Raw genomic sequence first — 25,565 nt, 5'->3', positions numbered from 1 at the left:
TCATTATTTCGAATGGGGACAGTGTGGTTGACTGCAGTTGCCGACTGTCTCACAAATTGAGAGACACCTGGCCTCTGGAAAGTCGTGGGAGGATGCTCAGGATGACAGATAATTTTCTGTTGGCTCCTCTCGTCCCAGAGCAATTTGATAGCGCTGACTTTTTTGCACACCTGGAAACACTTCTCATCTAAACTTCCACCCCAACTAACCTTGATTTCTGTGCTGTACTTTGGAGACTTCCAGGACTTCATCTCCAAAGGCCACCTTTCAAAGCAGCGGTCCTCTTGGCTCCTGGAAGGAGATCCTGTGACTGTCTTTTTAGGCTTTCTGATAGCTAAGGGAACATTCATACTTAGATATAAATAATTCAGTGCTGATTTTCCTTGAGCTTCATAAACAATATTAGTTTCTTCCTTTCCCTGTCACTGCTTCTATGTCCATTTCTGGGAGGAATAACCTCCCATTCCACCTGCCATCCTTGTGGTCTTGGAGCACATTTGGAGAGACCGCAGCGAGGAGAAATTGGTGATAACCTCAGTGGCCTCAACCTTCTGTGCCCTCCAAATGCTTATAAGATGCTTCTGTTTTTGTGCTATATGTTACAAGGTTGAATTCTTTTCTATTTTAAAAAAAATGTAATGCTTTATTACAGTGTGCTATGGGGGCCACTTCTAAAGAGAAAGCATGGTCATAATAAAGATCTGATACAATTAAATTTTTTTAAAAAGTTATTTTTTTCTTTTAAAGAGAATTAAAAAAAACCAATAAAAGTGACACAATTTTTTTTTTTTAAAGAAAATTCTTCTCCATGAGGGCTGGGTCTCATGGTTACATCTCTGCCAATTCCTTGTCTGTGGCATTTGTAACATAGGTCTCCAAATACATTCTCTCCCCTCATGAACTGCCTTTTGTAGTTAACTGACTAGTGAAATAGAACTAATTATGAAACTGTAGGGAAAGACCCTTCCTCCATGTCATTAGTCTGTGATAAACTCGTTCCTTTTATAGATTGTCTGTCAACCCAAAAAGTCATTTAACAATTGTGTGTGACTGAGAAAAATTTTAGACTGAGTCTTTAAAAGGAAGGCACACATGGGAAAATGTGTTTCCATGTGTTTCTCACATGGGAAAATGTGTTTCCAGGTATTTTCTGCGTAAGGAATATCACGGCTGGCTGTTTTTTCCTTTGCTTTTTTCCTCCTTCCCTCTTTGACTTCATGATTGCTGATAGCCTGTTGGATGCCAGAAGTTCTGAGTATAGAGCAGAGCAGGGGTGGGTGCAGAATCAAGGGTGAGAAGCCCCTGCCAGTACCACTCCTGCGCTGTTTAAGAGAGTGGACCTCAGAGATGCAGACGTAGTGGGAGCCATGCAGGATTCTGGGGGTGCTCAGAGCAGCAGGAGGCGAGGGGCGGGTAACCGCTTTGTAGCTGGGAAAGGAGACCTGTGAGCTGGATTTTGATTAAAGAGTGGGAGCTCCTGAGGGCTGGGAACAGTGTTCAGAAGGAGGCATCACGGCGGCCTGATGCGATGAGAACGAGTGGTTGAATGAGAATTGAAATTGATGGAGAGGTGGCCTGGAGTGCGGAGCGAACTTCCTGCACACTGCGCTCCTCGGTGCGCGCTCACTGTCATGAAGTACCCGAGGCAACTGACTTACAAAGAGGAAAGGTCATTTTGGTTTACAGTTTGGAAAGTGATAGCGCCTGACTGGTCCCACAGTTTGGGCCCGGTGAGGCAGCACATTGTGACAGGAGACATGGCATCAAGAGACCATCAGTGATCACTTCATGGCCAGGAAGAAAGAGAGGAGCAGAAAGCAGCCACAGTCCCCCGATACCCTCTGAGGACGCTGCTCCAGTCACCCACAGACCTTACATTCAGCCCGACCTGTTGAAAGATCCACTGCCTCCCAGCGGCACGGTGCTAGGGGCCACCCTAGCACATGGCTTTGGGGGACAGTGGGCATCTTAAATATAGTGCGTCTTTCCTGAGCCTAGGGGCAAACTACAGTAAGTTAATCATTGCTTGGGATCATAACAGTCACTATTGAAAATCACTGTGCTGTCCATGTACACACTTCAAATAGGGAGGCACCAGGACAGAAAGAAGCCAAGTGATTCGCTCAGCATCAGGGAGCTAAGACTGACTAGCTGTAGAACTATCTTAACTATCTTGTGTATAAATATATATATTTTTTCTTTTCCTCCTCTTTCTTTTCCCCTTTCCCTCATCACAGTTTGTCTTTTCTTTTGAACAGTTTCTTCCCAATTCAGAATATCTGTAGTAAATTTTGGATCATTCAGTGTCTCACACTGGTGAGACAATATGATATCTAAGCACGTGGGTCTAATTTATTTCACTTATGAGTATAGTCTCGAGTTGCAGCCACTTACCTATCAAAGTCTCAAGTTTATCCTTCTTTATGACTGAGTAGTATTACATTACGTATAAGAATACCACATTTTTTTTTATCCATTCCTTGGTTGATGGGCATTTGGGTTATTAACAAGGTTTAGCTATTAGAAATTGTGTGCTATAAACATGAGTGTACATATATTGCTGCAGTATGATTTTTAAAATTATTCTGGGAAGATAAACAGACGAGCACTAGCTGAGTTGAATGGGACCTCCAATCCTGGTTTTTTATGGAATTGCTATACTGATTTCCAGAGTGGTACCTGTCTACAGTCCCACTAACAGCGGAGAAGGGTTTGCTTTCCCCACAGCCCCACCAGCATTTGTTATTGTTTGATTTCTTGGTTATAGCCTGGCTTTCTGAGGTGAGATGGAATGTCAGTGTTTTTTTTTTTTTTTTTAATTTTATTTAAGGAGAAAAAGAAAAAAAAATCAGAGAAAAGGTACAAGTTATACAGATTTACAGAAAAAAATAAACAGTAGGAAATCACTAGTTAATGGATTACATATTGTAATCTTAGAAATAATTGTTTAAGTTACAAAATTAAAGCTTTTATAAAGTGGACATTCCAACAGTGAGACTGCAAACAGTTCTGTTCAATGATCTAACAAAACTCAGTAAAATCATTATCTATCTTATACACTTAAATATACATGCAGTTGTATCGTTTAGAGCACTTTCTTTTCCTCTCTTTTGTACAAAGACAATTACACATTTTGGGTTTTGTTGCTCCCACAGTTCTTACTATTTTTTTGGAAGAGAGTAGAACCAAATGTGACATAACAGAACAGAGTCAGTCAAATCAAAAGGGTGGACATAATAGATAATGTAAAGGCATGATACAAGGTGATCAACAATGGTTACCATAATGCCTCCCGCTATCTCTAATAGAATTGCCTATATCATCAGTTATAATAAAATTGAACAAAACAGTAAAGAAGAAAACCAACAAAACCAAAACATTGGAGATATTATAGGTCTTCAAAAGTAGATAATAGTCAACCAGAATGGGCGTCATAATGAATCCCACTATCTTCACAGCTATTGCCTAAACTTTCGAACCTGGTACTATCAAGCAAAACAGAATAGAGGAACATCAGTCAAAACAAGATGGTGAGAGCAATACAGGGCTTTAAATCAAGATAATGGAAAGTCAAAGTGGGTTACTATAATATATCCTGCTATTTTAAAATTTATTTTTCCCTTAATTAAAAGGATAAAAATAAAAAGCTAAATAATAAAATGGAGATTGAGATAAAAGAGGGCATAATAGCAAAACAGCACAGATCAAAACATAACCATTTAAGCAAAATAGTGTTTCACCACAAGATAATCCCGACATAAAAGTAGTTACCATATTGTCTCTTTCCTTGAAATCTTTGAATATAACTTCGTATACTGTAGCATCAAATATATCAAAACAATGTAAAACCATTTAAGAGAATGACAGTATTACAGGGTATTTAGAATCCACTAACAGAAAATGAACAATGGTTTCTGTATAATCTCCTTATCTATAAAAGTTTTTGTTTATACTATCATATATAATAAAATCCAATAAGATACAACCTGTTTAGACCAATGGAGACAGAAGAACAAAAGCTTGATGAGACTTCAAAACAAGATGATACTAAATCAGTATTACCTATTAAGACATCATTTTCTCCAAAATAGCTGTTCCTATCATCCAATCTTCTCTGCCTCATTTCTGTTGAGCTCTTTTTCTGTCATTAGTTGTCAGTTTGTCTTCTTCATTTTGTTTTCTGCTCCATTCATTGTGGCCTCTCTGCCACTATTTCTGGATTCTTCGTATTTTTCTTTTTTAGAATGTCCTGCAGTATTCTCTGTAGAGTTGAATTGGTGGTTGCATATTCCCCTAGTTCCTCTTTATCCTGGAAGCACCTTATTTTTCCATCAATTTCCAGGGATAGTTGTGCAGGATATATCAATCTTGGCTGGAGATTATTATCTTTCAAAGCTTGAATTATTTCCCCCCACACTCTTTGTGATTTGATGGTTTGTGCCGAGAAGTCTGCTGTAATTCTGATGGGTGTTCCCTTGTAAGTGATCTGTTTCTTGTCTCTGACGGCTTTTAATATTCTATTCTTGTATTAGATTTCTGGAATTTTAATTATTATATGCCTGGGTGTTGCTCTGTTTGGGTTGTAGGTGGCTGGGGTCCTGTGTGCTTCATAAAACTGAGTATCTTTACCTTTTGCTAAATTAGGAAAATTCTCCTGGATTATTTCTGTGAGTAGCTTTTGTAGTTCATTTGTTTGTGTCCCTACTTCTTTTATGTTCTTAATTCTTAAGTTATAGATCCTCTAATCATCTTCTAGTCTTTGTATTATTGCTGTTTGTTTCTTTGTTATTTTTAAGAAGTTTTTCATTTCATGCTCCCATATTATAAATCTGCCCTCCAGTTCAGATAATCTCTCCTTAGTTTCTTTCAAGCTGTTATGCCAGTTTTCCATAGAGTTTTTAGTTTCCTGGTAATCTCTTTGAACCTGCTTCACGTATTCTATGCTTTCTCTATTTTCTCCATCAAACAATTCTCCCCTCTTTTTCTGTTCTTCCATTCCACCATCTGTTTTTTCTTGGGTGGTACTTAGCATTTCTCTAACTATTCTGCTTATGTCTAGCTTCAGGTCATTAATAACTTCATTCCTGAACTTGTCTATAAGGCTCTGGAGATAGCACTTTATATCTATTGGTGCTGTGTCTGCTATTGCCTCTTTCTCAGGATTGGGGACCGAGGAGCCTTTCTTGTTGCTCCCTCTTCCCATGTTCTTTGTTCCTTATATATGCAAGTGTATATAGGAGGCCCAGCTTCCTTCCCTGTTGGCCACAGTCTGATTGAATTGTGCCAGCTAGGTGTTCCTGCCCACCGCAGCACACCAGGAAGTTGCAGACCAGGCAGCCTATGCGGGGCCCGCCCCTCCAGGTCACCTTCAGGTGCTGGGATCTGGGTTGTGCTAGCCTACTGGGTCTCAGCCAGCAGCGTCACGTAGGCTAGGCACTGCTCACCAATCCCGCTTGAGAGGGGGATATGTGACTGAAGTCACTGCAACGCCCTGTTCCCGCAAGTCTGCCCGGTCCCAGAATGTCCTCTGTTGGAGTCTCCTAGACCGTGGAAGAGTCCCAGTTTCTCTCATTCACCACAGGTCAATGCACAGCTCCCCGCCCATCCTGCTTTCAACTCTGTTCACTGATTCCCATTCTCAGAGCTTTCGCAGGTCTCTCTCCCTGCTGATGCAATGTAGATGCAGCAGCAGTGGCAGGAAACCCAAATCACAGCTTCCAATGGCGCAGGCTCCAGCTTCCACACTGAGGCTTTTCTGTTCCTGTTATAGCACCAGGATTGCATTCCCAGTTGGTTTCTCTCAGCCCAGTTTGTTCTTGTGTCAACAGGGCATATCTCCTCTTGCCTATGATTCCTTACTCTGCACCATTCCTGAATTCTAAGCTGGGTCTTTCAGAGAGCCTCCGTAGCTGCTATCTGTCCACCATGTTCTCCGAAGTCCCTATCAGTGTTGTTTTAATTTACACCTCTCGGATGATCAATGATGCTTAACATTTTTGCATGTATTTATTTGTCATTTGTATTTCTTTATCTGAGAAGTGTATATTCATCTCAGATGTCCAATTTTAGATTGGGCCTTCAAATTTGGGATGGTCTGATTTTTTTTCCAATTCCTTTTAGTCCTTTGTCTGTGGGACAGCTGGCTAAAATTTGTTTCCCACTCTGCAGATTGCCTTTTGTTGGTGATTTCTTTTGATGTATAAAAGCTTTTTAATAAGGTGAGATTCCATTTGGAACTCACTCTTTCTAATGCATAGAGTTTATAGATGATGTGCTTTGTAGTCTCCTTCTGGATCTCCCCATATCCACTAACTTTATTTCATCTACATTAGGCAAGGAGAGCAGATAAAGTTTTCTGAAGTTACTTGAGTGCCATCTTAGGGGCTCTTGTTCCACTCACTAGCTTATACTAGTGATGTGGAAAATCTCCAAACATCAGTTTCTTAGGACACAAGCTATTGACTTATTCCTCAGGTACACATCCTGGATGGCTGGAATAGCACCTTCTCTATGCAGTTCTTAGTCAAGGTGGGCAGGGAGGACACTATTGTCCCATCTTAGCATGGGGCACTGGGAATCCCTCAGCAGGGATGGAGAAATGAACGTAGGCATGTATGTGTTTGATATGCATCATCTGTGCTCACATTTTGTCATACAGGACAAGTAATGTGTCCACCTTGGATTTCAAACACACAAGGGATTCCAGTCACCAGTGACCTTGGAAGGAGAAAACCTCATGCGTATGTAATGTCTACCTCAGGGGTTTAGAAAGGCCAGGGCACTCCAATGTGTCTCTTCCAATGCTGAGTGATAAGAAAAAATCAATTCTAAGTGGCTCCAGAGCTGTCACCTGTCACCATTTGTTTTTCTTGTACTATCTAATAAAGTACTCATTAGCCACATATAGTGTTTAAAATAAAAGTTTATTTTCTCAGTTATACTAGTTACATGTTAAGCCCTGCGTAGCCACATGGGATTCGTGGCTATAATTATGGAACATACAGGGACAGAATACTCTAATCATCACAGAAAATTCTCTTGGACAGTGATATCTAGACCAGAGGTCAGCAAACTATCTGTATAAAAGACCAAACAGTACATACTTTAAACTTTGAGGGATGTGTGGTTCTTATTGTTGCTACTCAGCTGTGCAGTGTTGTTGGGAGCCGCGGCCGAGCCCGGTTGCCTTACTTGGCAGTCATGCGGCCTGTAGGAAAAGGCAAAGCCTGAGCTAAATTACCCCTCCCATCGAGTGAGCCAAGTTGACGCCTGCTTCCTGCCCCCTGATTGCCCTGGCAACTTAAACAGCCCGCGCAATAGATAGTCTGCCCAGCAACAACTGACGTTAGCCAATCAGCCCGCATCGCGCACTTTGAACTGATTGGCCACTGTTACCCTGTAAAAGTGAGTGCCTCTCCCGCCACGAGAGAGAAGCACAGAGGGAGATAGAGGAAGTCCACTGGTGAGAAAGGACTGGTGGCAGAGCAGAGGCCTCGCGCGGCCCACGCGGAGACAAATAAAGACAAAGTTGCACACCTTCAGAATTTGTCGTGTGTTCTTCCTGCCGGCCGGGAGCGACACCGACATCTGGTGGCCCGTACGGGGAACTGATCACTCCCCTCGGTGGTGTGCAACGCTCCAGCGTGGTGCTGTCGGACAGGTGAGTAGGGGATAAACCTGGGCTCTGGGTGGCGCGCACCTACAGGGCTTTTAGACTCCCCTCAGGCTCACGCGTAGGTGACGGGTTCTCTAAGTCACACGCGGTGAGAACAGCCCTCGGAGGTTAAGGATGGGTAATTTACCGAGCACGGAGGCACGGCCCTTGGTAAAGGCCCTTAGGAAGCTTTTAAAATCTAGAGACCTCAGGGTAGGTCAAAAAACACTGGAACTATTCATAGCGGAGGTAGATAGGGTGGCTCCCTGGTTTTTACCCACAGGGCATTTAAACCTGCCGTCATGGGAGAAGTTAGGCGGGGACCTCGCCTCGGTGGAATTGGGAGGCGATATTTCGCCGGCTATTCGCCCCTTGTGGGAAATGGTACATGCGTGTCTTGAAGGGGAGGGGAAGGGGTTCCCGTCGGCAGTTAGAGACGCGGAAATCATGGACGCACGCAAGGCTTTTGAGCAGGCAAAATCGGAATGCTCTCGGGAGGGGTCTATCCAGGGGGAGAAGATCCAGGGAAAGATAGAGAACACCCAAGCTCTGGAGTCCTCCGACTCAGATAGCGAGGAGGAACTAGAAGGTGGGGCAGGAAGCCGAGAGGCCCGAAACCCCTATGCCGAGTTGCGCCGCGAATTGTGTGCGTGCGCCGCCCGAGAAAAGCAAAGAGAGGAGAAAGGACCCCCGAGCGCCCCCTGGCGGGGAGGAGATAGAGAGCCATCCGCTCCGCCCTGTAGTTCATTTCCAGAAGCGGTTCCCCACCGAGAGGCCGCTACAGGGGACCCCCCCTTCTCTCAGCCAGCACAGGAAGTGACGCCCCGTTCCACTTTGTCGCGACCGCCATCCTATGACGTCGCGCCGCGGGGCGGACGGTATTTTCATGGGCGGCTATGGAGGGGTGAACGATGGTCCGGAGGGGATCCACCGATGCAAGGAATAGATTACGGTCCTTATGGAGTATATCCTGTGCAAATGGCCCCAGGCCAAGGGCGCAATGTTTGGGATCCCTTTGAGATAAAACAGATCAGAGAGCTTAAGAGTGCTGTCACTTCCTTCGGTCCTACTGCACCCTATACTATAGCTATGCTAAAAAACTTGTCTTCTGGGCCGCTCACCCCAGCAGACTGGACCCAGTTGGCAAAAACATGTCTACCCTCAGGCAGCTACTTAGACTGGCGAGCATGGTACGCAGAGTTCTCTGCCGAGCAGGCTGAGAAAAACGCCGGTCGAGGAAACAGGGGCTGGGGATTTAGCTCAGCGGCATAAGCGCCTGCCTTGTAAGCAGGCAATCGTGAGTTCGATCCCTGGTACCGATAAAAAAAAATAAAATAAAATAAAAAACAAAAAGGGGGAGTAAGCCAAGGCCTGCCTCCAAAGGCGCAGTTATCTATGGCATTATTCACATACAACTTTTTAAACTTAAACAGTGAAAATTGCTCCCCAGCTATGGCACATTGTACCCCATCCCCAAAAAATAAAGGATGGGTTAGATGGAAAGATGTCCTGACGGGACAATGGATGGGCCCGGATCCGGTGGTTAGCTGGAACCGAGGCGCGGTTTGTGTCTTTCCGCAGGGACCGGGACGAGAACCACTGTGGGTCCCAGAGAGGTTGACGCGTGCGACAAGTCCCTCGACTGAAGATCAGGCCTGTTCCACCAGAGGCCAACCGCAGACCCAACAACAAGATGAGCCCTAAAAGAACTGCAGGACAGTCCCTTTTGGGGAGCCTGGAATGGCTTGCTCCCCTATGTTTTACCATTGTTAGGTCCCCTGTGCTCCTTGCTTCTGCTTTTGCTTGTAGGGCCATTCTTGCTCCGATGGGTCACATCATTTATTAATGGGCGCCTTGCGGCGGCCCGGCGTCAAGTACGCCTGGTTGCCCATGCGGCCCTGGCAGCAGCCCGTGATGGGCACAATGACCCCCAGGCTTACGCATGGCTCGCTCGACTGGCCTACGACCGGGTCTAGATGTGGCGGGTCTTCCGCACTCCTTCCCTATTGACACCACACAGCAAGGTAGGTGAGTCAATGACGGGTAAGAGCGTGCCTCCCCAGCATGACTCGACCTAAGCCAGGCCCTACCCCATACTGCACGAAAGCCGCTGGATTATTAGAATCTGCCCAGATCTAGATGTCTCTCCGAGGGGATCGCACGGAGGGGCATGAGTGCATGCCTATGTGCATCCAGGTTCCGTCCAGTTCACTCCTGGCCCTGGAAAAAGGACGAGGGTCTCAAGGCCTTGGCGGACCCAGGGACGGCCGACCAGGGTCCAAGCCAAGGGCCTACGGTGGGCCTCAACACAGGGCATAAGCCTCTGCACTCAATCCAGGGCGGGCTGCGATGCGTACATTCATTCAAAATAAATAAAATAGGGGGAGATGTTGGGAGCCGCGGCCGAGCCCGGTCGCCTTACTTGGCGGTCATGCGGCCTGTAGGAAAAGGCAAAGCCTGAGCTAAATTACCCCTCCCATCGAGTGAGCCAAGTTGGCGCCTGCTTCCTGCCCCCTGATTGCCCTGGCGACTTAAACAGCCCGCGCAATAGATAGTCTGCCCAGCAACAACTGACGTTAGCCAATCAGCCCGCATCACGCACTTTGAACTGATTGGCCACTGTTACCCTATAAAAGTGAGTGCCTCTCCCGCCACGAGAGAGAAGCACAGAGGGAGATAGAGGAAGTCCACCGGTGAGAAAGGACTGGTGGCAGAGCAGAGGCCTCGCGCGGCCCACGCGGAGACAAATAAAGACAAAGTTGCACACCTTCAGAATTTGTCGTGTGTTCTTCCTGCCGGCCGGGAGCGACACCGACACAGTGTTAGTGTCAAAATGGTTACAGATCACATGTGAGCAAATAGGCATAGTTGTGTTACAACAAAACTTTAAAGGGCAGGCAGCAGAAAGGCTCATGGTCTCTTGTTTTCTAGCCTCAGATCTGGACCCAGGATTTCCAAAGGCATGGCGATCATTTTTACAAGATCATCTGATGACTGCAGTAAGAGACCACTGGAATTTCAGACTGAACTTATCCAAAGAATGAAATTCAAGAACCTTTCCTTGGATGTGTTGCTCTGATGGACACCGACTCCGTCTGTCATGCCTGTCTGTTTGATGGGAATGTGAGATGTGTATTAGGCAGGGGTTCCACTGTGGGAGACATGTGCTGTGATGCTCTATCACATATTATGACATAGTCCACATATCCTAACTTTATTTTAGTTTTTAGGAGTAGAAAATTTATTGGAGAAAAGGAATGGGGAATGGCATAGCTTCTGAGAGACAGCAGGGCATAGCCTAATTTTATATTATGAACTTTATGCCATAATTTTGAATGAATGAACCCTCCCCAAGTGAAGAAGTGATTTAAAGTATTTCTGTAAAAATATTGCAGTGCATTGTGTTATTGTTTCTTGCCTCACTCTGTGCCATGACATGGAGACAGCACAAACCATAGTGCTGTTTGCCAATTGGCTCTCCCATATGTCTGCAAACCGAAAGCAAGGAAGAGGGACCCTAAACTTACTTCTTCTGGTTTCTCTGCTGTTCTTTCTCTCTTGGTTCCATCTTCCAGCTTCTTTCCATACTGAGGAACTCACGTGTAGCAGCACTAACCAGGCAGCTGCCCTGCTCAGATATCTGGTCTCAACTGCATGGGCCCCTCTGGAGTACATCAGGAGCCTGCACTGACACCCAGGACCCCAGTTCCCATCTTCCAAGTCTGTTAATGTCCCCACTCTAATCTTCTTCCCCTTGATTTCTAGCTGCAGGAGAGAAGGCTGCTTCCTGAAGTTGCTATTTCTATGACCACAGTGTACCTTTTTCCTTTTAAATACTCCAATGCCTCTTGAGCCAATTTCCTTTATTAAATTCTCTGGTAAAATAATGAGAGTGCTTTGTTCTCTGCTTGGGCCCTAATTTATAGAGACACAGTGAATTAAAGTGCATGTTAGTAATGCAAGCATCATTAACAAGAATATGGTGGTGTGGACATTATGGAGAAAGAACCACAGTGAGATAATCGGATGAGTAATAAGAAAGGACTTGAAAAACAGATTTTCATTTGCTGTTGAGAATGAATTTGCCTCTTGTTTATAGTGTGTCTTGAGGTTTGAATAAAACAAAGCAATTAAAGAGAAAACAACTGTAAAATGAAAAGCCTGTAAAATTTCTAGTGATATTTAAAATCATGATATAGTCAGTCTTCTAGTAAAATTATTGAACTTCATCTTTAAAGTTTAGTTTTTGACATTAAAAATAGTTTAAAAAATTTTTTATTTTATTGTAGTATAAGTAGGTGTTAATGAAAATACAAAAATCATTCTTATGTGAAAAAATAAAAGTTTTATAACAAAGTAATTAGAGAATTAAGACAATAAATTTCTGGTCACAAACATTCTGTTTCCATTTGGCCTAGTGATATGCTCAAAAATTTAGGGTAGTATGTAGCAAGTAGTAGAGAATCTATTTATTGAGTGAGTGAATCGGTTCCAATTAACAATTAACAAACCAAAGATCTACATGCCACTGGAAAATACCTTATTTTTACAATTTTGATAAAATGGCTATATTATTTAGATGATAAACAATACTGCAATAAATTAAAACATACTCCTTTGCCTGTGAATAGTTTTAAGAAACCCAGAAGAAACACTGATGACCATTTGAAGAAACAAGCACAGTGTTAGCGAGTATCATGAACTTAATTTGTTCCACAATTCTTGAGAAGATGGCCACATTTATGTTGCTGTGGGAAATATGGCCGCCAGTGTGTTTGTGTGGGAAAGGTGGCTGCCATCATGTTTGTGTGGAAAGATGGCTGCTGCTGTGTTCGTCACCCAATGTAGTTTGTGAACAAAAAACAAATTTCTGTGAACAAAAAACACATTTCTGTTTGTGAACCAAATTGTTCCCAAAGAAAAGGGTTCATGAACTGATGTACCACTTTATTAGGACCAACCCCACACAGAACATTTGCTTTCCAGCTGCCTATCTGGCTTTATCATGTTTCAGTTTATGGCATTTACTACATTCTGTTTCAACTAAAGGACACGAGAGACTACTTTGTGATCCATAAAATAATGTATTAAATAAAATATTTTGTATAGATGAACTGGCTTTTCTAAATTGACCTGTTTTCTGGAAAAGTTGAGTAAGTGTAACTGCTTTGACTGGAACTTAAAAGTTCTAGGGATCAAATCACAGAGGAAGAACCCTAAGTGAAATCCATCTCCTGTTGCATTCATAAGCAGAAATATAGCAGAGAAGAACCAAATGTAGATATGACCAAACCATTATCTGGTGTCATGGATACATTTTTCTTTTTTATTTTATTTTATTTATTTAAAGAGAAAGAAACAAAAAAAATACATGGAGATAAAAAAGAGTAGAAATAATACAGAATTACAGAAAAATAAATGGTACGAAATCGCCAGTTTATAAGTCACATATTGTCATCTTAGAAATAGCTGTTCAGGTTACAAAATTAAAGTATGTAAAATGACATTCAAATAGTGACACTGCCAACAGTTCTGCTCAATGATCCAACAAAAACTCAGTAATATGGTTATCAGTCCTACACACTTGTTTTATATCTTAAAGAGGGTAAGATTAAACATATCAAAACAAAACAAAACAGTTTTAAAAAAAACAATTTAAAGAAATACAGATTTCAAAGCAAGTCCACTGGAGATCTTCACTCTCTATCTAATTGTCTCTAGTTTCTTCCAAATTGTTGTCCCCATTTTCACACACATTAAATACATACTGCATATTATAGAGCTAATCAAATCATTACAGGATGATGAAGGCTTTTTACGTCTTCAAGATCTGACATTGGGGAAGACAATAATAACTACCATTGCATTTCTCATTCTCTTCATAGTAGCTGTCCTTATCTTTAAATATGCTAAAATTGAACTTAAGAGACTGGACTAATGAGACTAGACTAATATGACTCTGATCAGTGAATAATAGTATTGCTAGATTTTATATCATAATGCTACAGAATTAGCATTGGGTTTCTCAGTGTCTCTTCTTCTTCAGAGTATCTGTTCATTACATATTGCATTATATAATCTGTTCCCATAAATAGTTTTTTAAAAAAAATCTCTTCATGCGTGAATTTCTACGTGTATATCTATCCTCTCTGTATTATAGGGGAAAACCAATCATAACAAGACAGCAAAACAAATTCCTAGAAAAACATGCAGTGAAAAAGACACATAAGACCACAATATTAGGTGATCTACCATAGTTACTATGCTTTCTCTTGTTATTTTCAATAGTCTTGTCCACATCATTGGGCTTAATATAGTTGAACATAGTATTACCTAGCTATTTTTATAATAACACAACTTTGAAAACATTGTAGGACTTGAGAGCTGTTAATAATTAATACTGGTATGGATATCTTTTACATCTTGTCATCTTCAGAGTAGTTGCCTCTACTTTTAGGGTTGATAATATCAAGCATATCAAATTCAAATAAAATCAGCCAAGGCAAAACCGTGGTCTTATGAATCGGATTCAAATAAGATCAGTCATAGTAAGACAATATAAGTAGTACAGGATTTTAGCTTAAGTTAATAGTATATTAAGGATAGTTACCATGGTATAACCTGCTATTTTTGGGTCAGATGTCTGTGCCCTCAAATCCAATATGAGTGGACAGACCAGAACAAATTAAATTTAAACTAAACAGGATGATAAGACTACTGTGACATTTTTCTTTTTTCCTTTTCAAAGTCAAAATTTAAGTTTAGTGTTTACGATAAGAAGGAAAGTGACCATGAGAAAAATTGGTACAAAATAGAAATTTGTTGTTAATCTTGTAGCAAGTTATGTAAGAGACATAAAGCTAAGAGAAGTTATATTTTATTCTTCTACAAACAAATACTCCAAATTAGCTGACCTTTTACATAATAACAAGTGGCTCTCTTTTAGTTCATTACCTAGATGATATTTTTAAAATGTACACTCTTAATCAGTCCCTTCAACAGAAGATGATATTTTAAGAGTGAAAGAGTAACTGCTTTTCAAAAGATACTCATGTTATGGAAGGAGCATTTTGAAAAATGGCATTTAGAAAAGTTATAATTGTTTCGTGATTTTCTTGCTGAAAATGTTCTAAATATTCTATGGATGTACTTGACTTTGGAAAGAACATGTTCTGATTCATTGAATAAGATTATGTACCGTCAAAATTTTTTAAAATGCCACATTTTCCAATTAGTTTGTAGAAACAAACACTTGAATTCAGGAGCTAGAAGTTGAGCTAAATATTCACATCAATCTTTGGTTAGAAGACAGGATTGAAGGATATGTTGGATTTTGGCAAGTGCAGGGAATTTCTCCATTTGGATCTACATAATCTTTTTGAGGCAAGATTTTTCATGTGAAATCCAAATATTTAAATAAACGAGTTTGAGTGACAGTTAGAATACCTGATTTTAAAGTGTTAAATCTGGATCTTTACTTACAGTAAAGAATTTTAATCACTTTGCTCTTATAAAATGATATTTTAAGGGGCTAGGGATTTAGCTCAGCGGCATAAGCACCTGCCTTGCAAGCAGGGGGTCGTGAGTTCGATCCCTGGTACCAATAAAAAGAAAAAAAAAGAAAAAAATGATATTTTAGGGAGAGTAAATGTAGTTTTGTATTACTAATATAGAATAGTAAAATATTAATAAGATACTTAGGCAATAATTTATATTAGACTGTAATAAATTTAAGATACATGTTATAAATTGTATTACAAAAGAAGAATAGCTGAAGATAAATTATCTAAGAATTTGCTTAAGAATCCAGCAAAAAGGATAGAAAATTAAAAGTTACTGAGGGAAGAAATAATGTAGGCAAACTCAGAAATAACTATAATTGAAAATTTGAGTAGATCATAGGCCACATGTTTTGAAATCACTAATAGAATGCATAATCCTCTGACAAGTTTTCCAGTTATAAAAAACTAAAAGGACAGTGAGGAATAAAAGATGGATAGCATGCAGAAAATCAAGAAACTTATGCACCATGACCAAGTGGAATTCATCTCAGGAATGTAGGGATGGTTCAACATCAGAAAAGTTTAAATAAAAAATCACATGATAATCTCAATAGATGCAGAAAAACTTTTGATAAATTTCAACTCTCATTCAGAATAAAAACCCTACAGAAAATTGAAATAGATGGTCTTTATCTCAATCTGATGAAAGCCATCTATGACAAACCAACAGCCACCATCATACTAAATGGACAAAACTGAAAGCTTTTACTCTAAAATCAGGAACAAGACAAGGTTGTCCACTATCACCACTTCTATTCAATATGGTTCTGGAAACACTATCCTGAGTTATTAGACAAGAGAGAGAAATAAAAGAAATAGGGATAGGAACAGAGAGAGTTAGATTATTATTTTCAGATAACATGATACTTTATATAGAAGACCCCCAAAACTCCACCAAAAGACATGTAGATTTAATAACCAAATTCAGTTGCATAGCTGGATGCAAAGTCAAGTATCTATAGTATTCTTGTACACGAACAACAAACTCACTGAGAGAGAAATTAGGGAAACTATACTCTTCATCATAGCATACAAAAAAATTACTTAGGAATCAATCTATATGTTGAAAGTTATAGTACTCTGAAAATGGACATTAAAGAGGATATCAGAAAGTGGAAAGATAGCTCTTACTATCTTTGGATAGGAAGAACCAACATAGTGAAAATGGGCGCACTTCTAAAATTGTTATATAATGCAATTCTGATCAAAATACCATTAGCATACTTCACAGAACTAGAGGAAACATTCCTAAAATTCACTTGAAACCAGAAGAGACCTAGAATAGCAGAAGCAATTCTGGGCAACTAAGGCAAAATAGGAGACACCTCAGTCCTTGACTTGAAATTATACTAAGAAGCTACTGTGATATCAGCATGGTACTGGCCAAAAAAGAAAAAAAAAATCAAAAAACAAGACCAGAGGATCTGTGGAACAGGTTAGAAGATGTACAGGAAACTATACACACTCAGCCACCTTATCTTTGACAAAGGGGCCAAACATAGTCACTGGAAGAAAGGCTCTTTAATAAACAGTGCTAGAAAAGCTGGCTGTGCTAAAGACTAAAACCAGACCCTTATCTGTCACCATACACAAAAATAAACTCAAAATGGATCAAAGATCTAAATATTAAACAGTAAATCTACTGGAAGAGAAAATAGATAGAAATCTTGACATAGTGTAGGCAGAGATTTCATGAACAAAAAACAGATCACATGGGAAATACATCTAAGACTCACAGCTGGGATCTAATTTCATTTAAAAAACTTTTTTGCCTCAAATCACCAACAGAGTGAAAAGACATCCCACAAAACAGGAAAAAAATTTTGCCGACTGTCCCTTAGACAAAAGACTTACATCTAGAACATATAAAGAATTGCAAAACCCCAGACCTCTTAAAATCAAAGATCCAATGCAAAAATGGGTATTAAATGGGTGAGATTAAAACACACTTCTTGGATGAAATATGAACAGAAAATAAATATGTGAAAGTGTTCAAATCAAACAACACTGAGAGTCTATCTCATGCCAGAAAGAATGGCTATCATTAAGAAATTAACCAATAACAAATGCTGGCAGGGCTGGGGAAAAAGGAACCCTTCTCCACTGTTGGTGGGAGTGCAGACTGGTGCAACCACTGTGGAAATCAGTGTGGAGACTCATTAAAAAACTAGGATTAGAGGGCCCATCCAACCCAGCTACTGCTCTTCTGCTTATCTTTCCAGAAGAATTAAAAGCATCATATCACAGTGACATATGTGCACCCATGTTTATAGGAGCACACTTTGTAAGAGCTAAACCTTGGAAATCACAGAAATACCCATCAACTAAGGAATGGATAAAAAAAGATGTGATATTTTTACATAATAGAATATTACTACATAAAGCAGGATAAACTTGAGACTTTTATAGGTAAATAGATGCAAGTTGAGACCACACTCATAAATGAAGTAAAACATACTTGTATGTATAAACATCACATTGTCTCTGTGGTGTGAGAAGCTGAAAGAATCAATAAGATCTGAAATGTACAACAGATTCTGAGAAATGAGAAGAAACTCTTCAAAAGGAAAGAGAAACTGGGATGGGGAAAAAGAAAAAAAAAGGGAAAAGGAAAAAATATGTACATGATACTTAAGACAGTTACAAGCTGGTTCCTCTTAGTTCCTTGAAAAGGAATGTTTGTGCCTAGATTGTTCTATTTTTTATGTCTATAACTTATAATATGAGCCACTACTTTGAAGATGACAATATACAATATATTCACCATTGTTACTGCCCTACTATCTTGTTTTGAAATTTTGTGTCATTTTTGTTTTTCTCTTTTAGAAAAAAGATGATGCCACCTCCCGCAATTGAATGCAGTACATTTGAAAATCATGGTAGGATTAAAAAATCTATTGAAAAGCACCAGGATCAAAGAAGATTCGAAAGGAACTCAAAAGTTCATCACAGTCCTTTATTTACAACATATTTATAAATCACGAAAGACTCAGAGAAACAGAGGACTGTATTGTGTTCATGGACTGGGAAACTCATGCACATGAAGATGTTATTTTTTTCTGAGGGGATCTACAGATTGAGGACTGTGTCAAAACCCAACCATTTTTGTTTGTAATGCGCTCTTATGAGAAATTAACGTGATCTCAACTTGTTATGGAAATGCACAGGACCAACTGTAGCAGGGGCTCCAGTAGAGCAGAATGATTTTGCCTTACACAAAGACTTATGAAGCTACTGTAATCTAATGATGTGGCATTGATACACTGATCTATCCAGAATTGGACCCAATGTAGACTTAATATATTACAAAATTTATATATAAGGTCTATAGGAAAAGGACAGTGTTATTTTCAATAAATGGTTGTGCTGATTGTATGTCCATAAAAAAATGAAAACCTTTTACCACATCCAAAAAATCCCAATTGTATATTAAATATAAGTGGCAAACAACAGAGATTCTAGGAAGTAATTTAGGGTAATATCTTTATGGCCCAAGCGAGGCCAAATATTTTCAATAAGGACATGAAAAACACTGATTATGAAGGAAAAGATTGCTAAATTTGTCCATATCCATAGTATGAATATCTTTGTATTAAAAAGTCCCTACCTAGAGACTAAAAAATACAAGCTCCAATTTGAGAAAAGATACTAAAACACAGATAACTGAAAAAGCGTTCCTATAATAAGTTCCTACAAATCAATAGGAAAGAGTGCCCCCTGAACAATGGATGTTATTTCTGTGTGTACCCTTCATAAAAGGTGATATTCAGATGGGCAGTAATGGAAATGAAAGGGATGAATCTTATAAGTACTTAGAAAAGTGCAATTGTTTATTTTTATATTAGACTGAAGGACACTTACTAGATTTTTATTTTAAAATAAAAATGATACAGAATTGCAATAGTAGATTACTGATGGTTAATACATCGTATATTGTTATATTCAAAGAAGTTGCTCAGATTACAAGACATAGGCATGAAAATATCATCGGCAAGGAAAATACAAACCATTCTTTTTGATGAACTAATAGAGATTAGTGGAATAGTTTTACATATAATCTTTTCCTTTCTTTCTTTCCTCCTTCCCCCTATACCAGTTCTTCTTTCCTTTTGAGCATTTTCTTCCCCTTTCACTTACAGTACTCTGAAAAAGGAGATTGAAGAGGACATCAGAAAATAGAAAGATATCCCTTGCTCATGGATAAGAAGAAACAGCATCGTGAAAATGGCCATGCCCCCAAAATTGTTACACAGAATTAATGCAAGCTGGATCAAAATGGCATTTATTAGATTTTATTAGATGGCAACAAAGCCAACGTATATACAAAAGAAATTTCAGGAAATCTCCAAAGCAGATTTGGCTGTACTAGAAAGTGCCAAGTAGAATATTGAGTCACGTGCTTCCTAACAGGCTTTTATCACCTGTGTTCCGCGTCTGTGATAGTGTTTCCGTAAGAGTACATTGGCTAGTGATGTCACAGCTGTTTTAGTTTGCGAAACCATATACTGTGATATGCATTTTTACAATGACAAAATGGCCTAAGGATGCATTTTTTAGGACATAACATGACATATGACTATATTTAAAAAACCACAGTCCACAATGGGATCCAATGGAATTCAATCCAATGGAAGGCTAAATGTAGAAGTTACCAATGAGAACTTTGGGAATGTAGAGCAAGTGGGATGGAAGGCAGTCAATTACCCTGGAAACTGGTGGTGTTTTACTATGTATACATATACTCTCACCTAAAAATTTCACTCTACGAATATATCCAGCAAAAATGCATACATATTATTACAAGAATATACAAAATAAAATTTCATACCAATATTATCTTTGGTGCTAGAAACTGTAAAGGGACTCAGATATTCAATAGTGGAATCAATATATTTTTTTTCTAATGAAATTCTATACAGTAGTGAAAATGAGTGAAATAGTAATATGATGTTAGATTAAACAACAAAGTTAAGGTTTATCAAATAAATCAGGCTTTAAGAATAGATATTTTATGTTCAAAAATGGATAGGGTGAGTCCATGGCCTTACACTTTGGAATATTAATTATCTTGGATAAGAGAGAAAGGATATGGATGTGTCAAAGGGGCAGCAGCTGGGTTGCTGGGATACAAGTGCATTCTGTTCCTTGACCGGGTTGGGAGCTGTATAGAGCTGCCTGATTTCTGAGAATCATGCTATATATTTATAATTCTGATGCTCTGTACCTTGTTTAAATTGTTGGTTTCAAAAGGGGAGATGAGCAGAACCACTGTGCAGTACAATGAGCCCATGAGTTCCATTTTGCCCACGTTCTTCTTTCTCAACCATTCCTATTCATTTTGTCTTTAGACATACATGTTCTACATAGAGCAGATTTTCTTGAAAATTCACAAAAGGCATTAAAAACTATTAGGAATCCTTTGGTAGGAAGCCACTTTAGTTTCCTATCAGCATAGTAATTCACAAAATTTTTGGCCACCAACTCTTGTCTTTCTTTTTGTGAATACCAGTTTCATAGTTTGGAAAGTACTGTCTCATGGATTAACAGGGGGTATTTGAATGCTGCATCTTTGATAACAGGGCGCATGGCTTCAAATACAGCCCCTTCCTTATCTCGATCTCATGATCAACAGCTTGACAGGTAAGGAGCAGCTATTTGTATACATTCTCAGCCTTATTTTCTTAAAGTAAGGAACTCAGCTTAACGACACAGTTTAATCGACACTTCTTAGGAATTCGGTTGACATCTGTCTTGGGTTTATCTAGTATTCCAGTGTTATTCTTCCTAGTATAAACCAGTCCTCTGAGGAGGTTTTAGTCTTACACTGAACAACAAAAACATCTTCATGGGGCAGTGGTACTCACACACATTGCTTTGTTTCTGGCAGTATCACAAATGTGATTTTTACCATTGTGAAGGCATTCAGACAATTTCTCAAGACATGGGGAGGTATTATGGAAGGCATGCCCACCGATTTTTTGGCCAGCTAACTGAATTGTCTTTCAGTCTCCACCTTCTGCTGTAAATATTTAGCTATGGCCTTTTTTTTTTTTTTTTTTTTGTATTTTTACCAGTACCAGGGATCGAACTCATGACCACATGCTTGCAAGGCAGGCACTTATGTCGCCGAACTAAATCCCCAGCCCCATATGGACTTTTTCTTAATATATGTTACTATCATATTAAAAACTAAACTCCAATGGTATAGAAAACTTCAAAATATAACTGATACAAATCCTCCACTCTGGATGGCTGGTATTAGTCTGAATGGTTCATTGGACTCATAACTATTTGTGAATGGAGGAAGCCAGTCTATTTAATAAAGCTAAGTGGTTAGAAGGTTTTCTATTATACTAATCCATAATTCGTCTTTGTAACTCCTACTCATTTGCCCTGGAATTCCCATCTAAAGTTTCATAAAAAGAAAGCATGCGCCTTAATTATTTCTGTGTGAGAATTTAGTAGCATCTGCAAAGGCTGACTAAATAATTATCCTCTGTTTTTTTTTTTTTTTTTTTTTTTTTTTTTTTTTTTTTTTTACTTTCCAGCCCAGTGTTTTATATTGTCTTTGTATTTCTTTACTTCTTGCCAAACTGCAGGGGTCTCCCCCTTACTCACAGGGTTCTGTATCTTCTGCACCCCAGCAGATGCCTGAAACCACAAGTAGTACCAAACCCTAACACAAACATGTTACACTGTGACACCTGATTTGTAGCTAAGATGGTTACCAAGGGACTAATCAGCAGAGGCTACATAGAGTAGATATGCCAGACGGAGGAATGATTCACATCCCGGCTGTATCAGAGCAGGATGATGTGAGAGACTATCATGCCACTCAGAATGCTGCTCAATTTAAAACTGATGATTTGTCGTGGTTGGTCACGGATCACTGCAACTCCGGGAAGCAAAAGTATAAGTAGGGAGGTCTACTGTGCAGACTTTATCTGCATACATTTCCCTTCATTGTCGTCATCCTTGGTCCTTGGGGTCAAGGTAAATACTGCTGGGAAGAGCCCCCTCTAGGAGATCGCTGTCTGTCTCATTGGAGACACTGAAATACTTCTGCTAACGTGATGTGAGATTGTATGGATCCACTGGGTTTATAGCTAAACTCTCTAGCTTTTAGCTCTATGTAGTAGATCCTGATTGAGACACATCATAGCCTGCTGTTTTATGATGTTAATCATGTTTACAAGATAAGATTTGACCTGTTATCTCCTTCCTTCACTCTGCTTTGAGAATTTCCTTCTCCCATCCGACTAGGCTTTGTGTTTTTTTTACTTTTATGTACAGATTAGACCAGCCTGATTTTAATGCCTTCTCGTAAACTGTCAGTGAAAGTATAAAAATTAAAAGCTATAGTATTTTACTTATATTAATTTAAAGTATAACAATTTGGTCATAGTGTGGAGCTGTTGTAACCAGTGGTTTTAATTGTATTTTCATGAGATTATGTTAGATTTGTGCAAATAATTGTTGGTTTGTGTATTGTGGCATTTAATAACTGTTCATTGTAATACACCAAAGTGCTAATCATTCATTAGATGTCACAGTTTATATATTGAACTCTTAAAAGCTAAATGAAACTGAGTAAGTCCAATATTGATTAACAAAGATTTCAAGGGCTATAACAGTTTAGAATTTGAAATTTTAAAATAAGAACACTTGAATGAAATTTATAATATCCTTACCATGTCACCAGTCTCTTCTGTTGAAATTTGAATTTGTGAACAGTCTTGATAGCTGTTGTGATAAGTGAACCTCAGAATTCCTTGAGTTTGTACAATGATTTAGGTCAAGAGAGTTTAGTGAAAGATTCCCCGACAATTGTGCCGCACAGTTGGATCAAATGGCTGTTGAGAAACACAGAATGTGATTGTTTATGGATTTGCTTTTATTTTCAAAATGGAATGACAAAATTTTAGCATGTCAAGCCCACAAAACAACAGACTGAATTTGATTTGTTAATATTTTTAGGGAAGGAAACAGTATTATTTGATTCACTTAGTACTTAAATATTTAACTTGTGCTGATCCTGTGTTTCAAAACATACAGATCTCTCTCTCTCTCTCTCTCTCTCTCTCTCTCTCTCTCTCTCTCTCTCTCCCTCTCTCCCTCTCTCTCTCTCTCATCTCCAGAGACAGCCACACATTATGAAAGCATTGTGCTGATTCTGTCTGTGGCTCATCCACTCACTTCCAACTTATCGTCCTGACCAAAGCCCCTGCAAGCCTTTTTGCTGAGTTCAATGATGTTTCTCAATCTTCATCTTTGTTGCTCTTTTGATAGCATTATGTATCCTTGTCATAAATTTTAAAAGCTACGAACCTCCATAATGGTGTAGTCTGTGTTTCCTCTGACTTCTGTGGTCGTCCCTGGTCCCTAAGAAGGTACCTCACAGGAAGTCCTTCTGGGCATGATCCTTGTTCCCCCTACTGCTCTGGATCATTTCATTCATTCATGTAGCTTTATTTTCTAACTATATACTGATGATTCCCATAGCTAAACCTGTGTCTTCTGCTCAGGTTTCTCTTGAATATCAAATTTATGTATACATACCTACTCGACCTATCTATATGGACACTTCATAAGTAACCTGTGAAAGAGTGAATTTGTTTTCATACTCTGTTTTCTGTTGTCACAACAAAGTTTCTAGACCAGATGTCTTCACTTCCCATCACTGTGGCAAATACTGAGTTAAATCAGCTTAAAAGGAGGACAGGTTTATTTTGGCTCATGATTTAGAGGTTTCAGCCATGGTTGTTGGCTCTGTTGCCCTGAGCTGGTGGTGGCAAAATATGTCACTATGGGAGTGTATGGCGGTTTAGGTCTGTTCACGTCATTGTATACAGGAAGTAAAGAGACAGTAAGAGGCTAGAGCCCCGTATCCCTTCAAGGTTGTGCCCTTAGAAACCCACCTTCCTTTCATCAGGCATTACCTTCGAGGTTCCTTGCCGCTTTGTAGTGCTGCAAGTTTAGGACTAGGTGTCTAAGAAGTGGGCCTTTGGTGAGCGTTTTGACCTAACTTGTATCTCTGGGTGATTTATACAGAGTAGAGCTTTATTTGGTTTATGGTTCTGGAAAGGGAAAATCTAAGAGCATGGCACCAATGTTCTGTGAAGTCTTCTACGGAATCATAACGTGGTGACATAAAACAGGCATGCTGACTCAGGTCTCTATTTTTCCTTAACAAGTCTTTAGTACCATCGTGAGGGCTGTACCCTGATCTAATCTAAGTTACCTCTCAGAGGCCCCACCTTTGAATATTGTTAACATGTGACTGGGATTAAGATTCCAATGTGGAAAACTGGGGGGGACACTGTACCAGTAGTGTCCTTCTTGGGGCATGCATTCCCCTTTATTTTCCCCATTTCACTACTTCCAAAGTGCACCAGATTGAAGTTACTTTCCTCTCACTGATAGTCCCAGTTTCTACTCAGTCTCCAATATTCTGCTGATCTAATCTCCCAGCATCCTGGGAATCTGCCTGCCTCATCTACTGGGATTTACACCTCTCTAAGTCAAGTTGTTATCCTCTTTTTTTTTAAAAAGTCTTTTTTTTTTTTTTGTCTTTTTCATTTTTATCGGTACCAGGGATGGAACTCACGACTGCCTGCTTGCAAGGCAGGCGCTTATGCCGCTGAGCTAAATCTCCAGCCCCCAAGTTGTTATCCTCTTAATAATGGATTCTAGAACAGTCATCTCATTGGCTCTCTAAATTTAGTCTAAAGCCTCCAATTCTATTCTCCACGTCGTCACCAGGTTTATCTGAAACACTGTGTGTTAAAACTGTTTGCAGTGGTTTCCCTTTGGACTGTACATGTTCACAAAGCTGTGTGTCAGCTATTTCCTGTTTGCTTTTCACTGTGTTCTCTCAAGAATGCCATCGCTTGGTTTAGACACCTAGTAGCCAGGCTTTTGACTTCTGGAATGTACCACTGGCCCTTCAAACCCTTAGGAGGGCATCACTATGTCTTATGCACAGTTTGGAGTTCCTACGGAATTAGTATCTATTAGGAGAGGAGGCAGCAAGCAAGAGAAGCTGATGTTGGGTGATTATACTAAGAAGAAATTGTTTGGAAGTGCAGAGAAATCAGTTAAAATGTAAAACTTAGGGTTTGGGAGGGACAGAAGTGAGTGGTGGTTCAGGAATATAAAAGGGAGGAACAAAGGTATCATCTTTCAAGATTTGCATTTACAAGAAATCTATTCCTTTTTGATCAGTATCACTCTATGAAGCCTTAATATTTGTGGGAGAAAACACCCCCTTTTGGTCCTAATTTGGGTCACATCTTCCTTCTCAGATGGCTGCCCTCAGCAATTAAGAGAATTCCTCAGTAGCAGTAAAA

The sequence above is a fragment of the Cavia porcellus genome, unplaced genomic scaffold, assembly GCF_034190915.1.
Source record: "Cavia porcellus strain 051 isolate PalLab524CR breed Dunkin Hartley unplaced genomic scaffold, mCavPor4.1 scaffold_1, whole genome shotgun sequence".
NCBI classification, from domain to species: domain Eukaryota; kingdom Metazoa; phylum Chordata; class Mammalia; order Rodentia; family Caviidae; genus Cavia; species Cavia porcellus.
Note: the sequence above shows the minus strand (reverse complement) of the source record.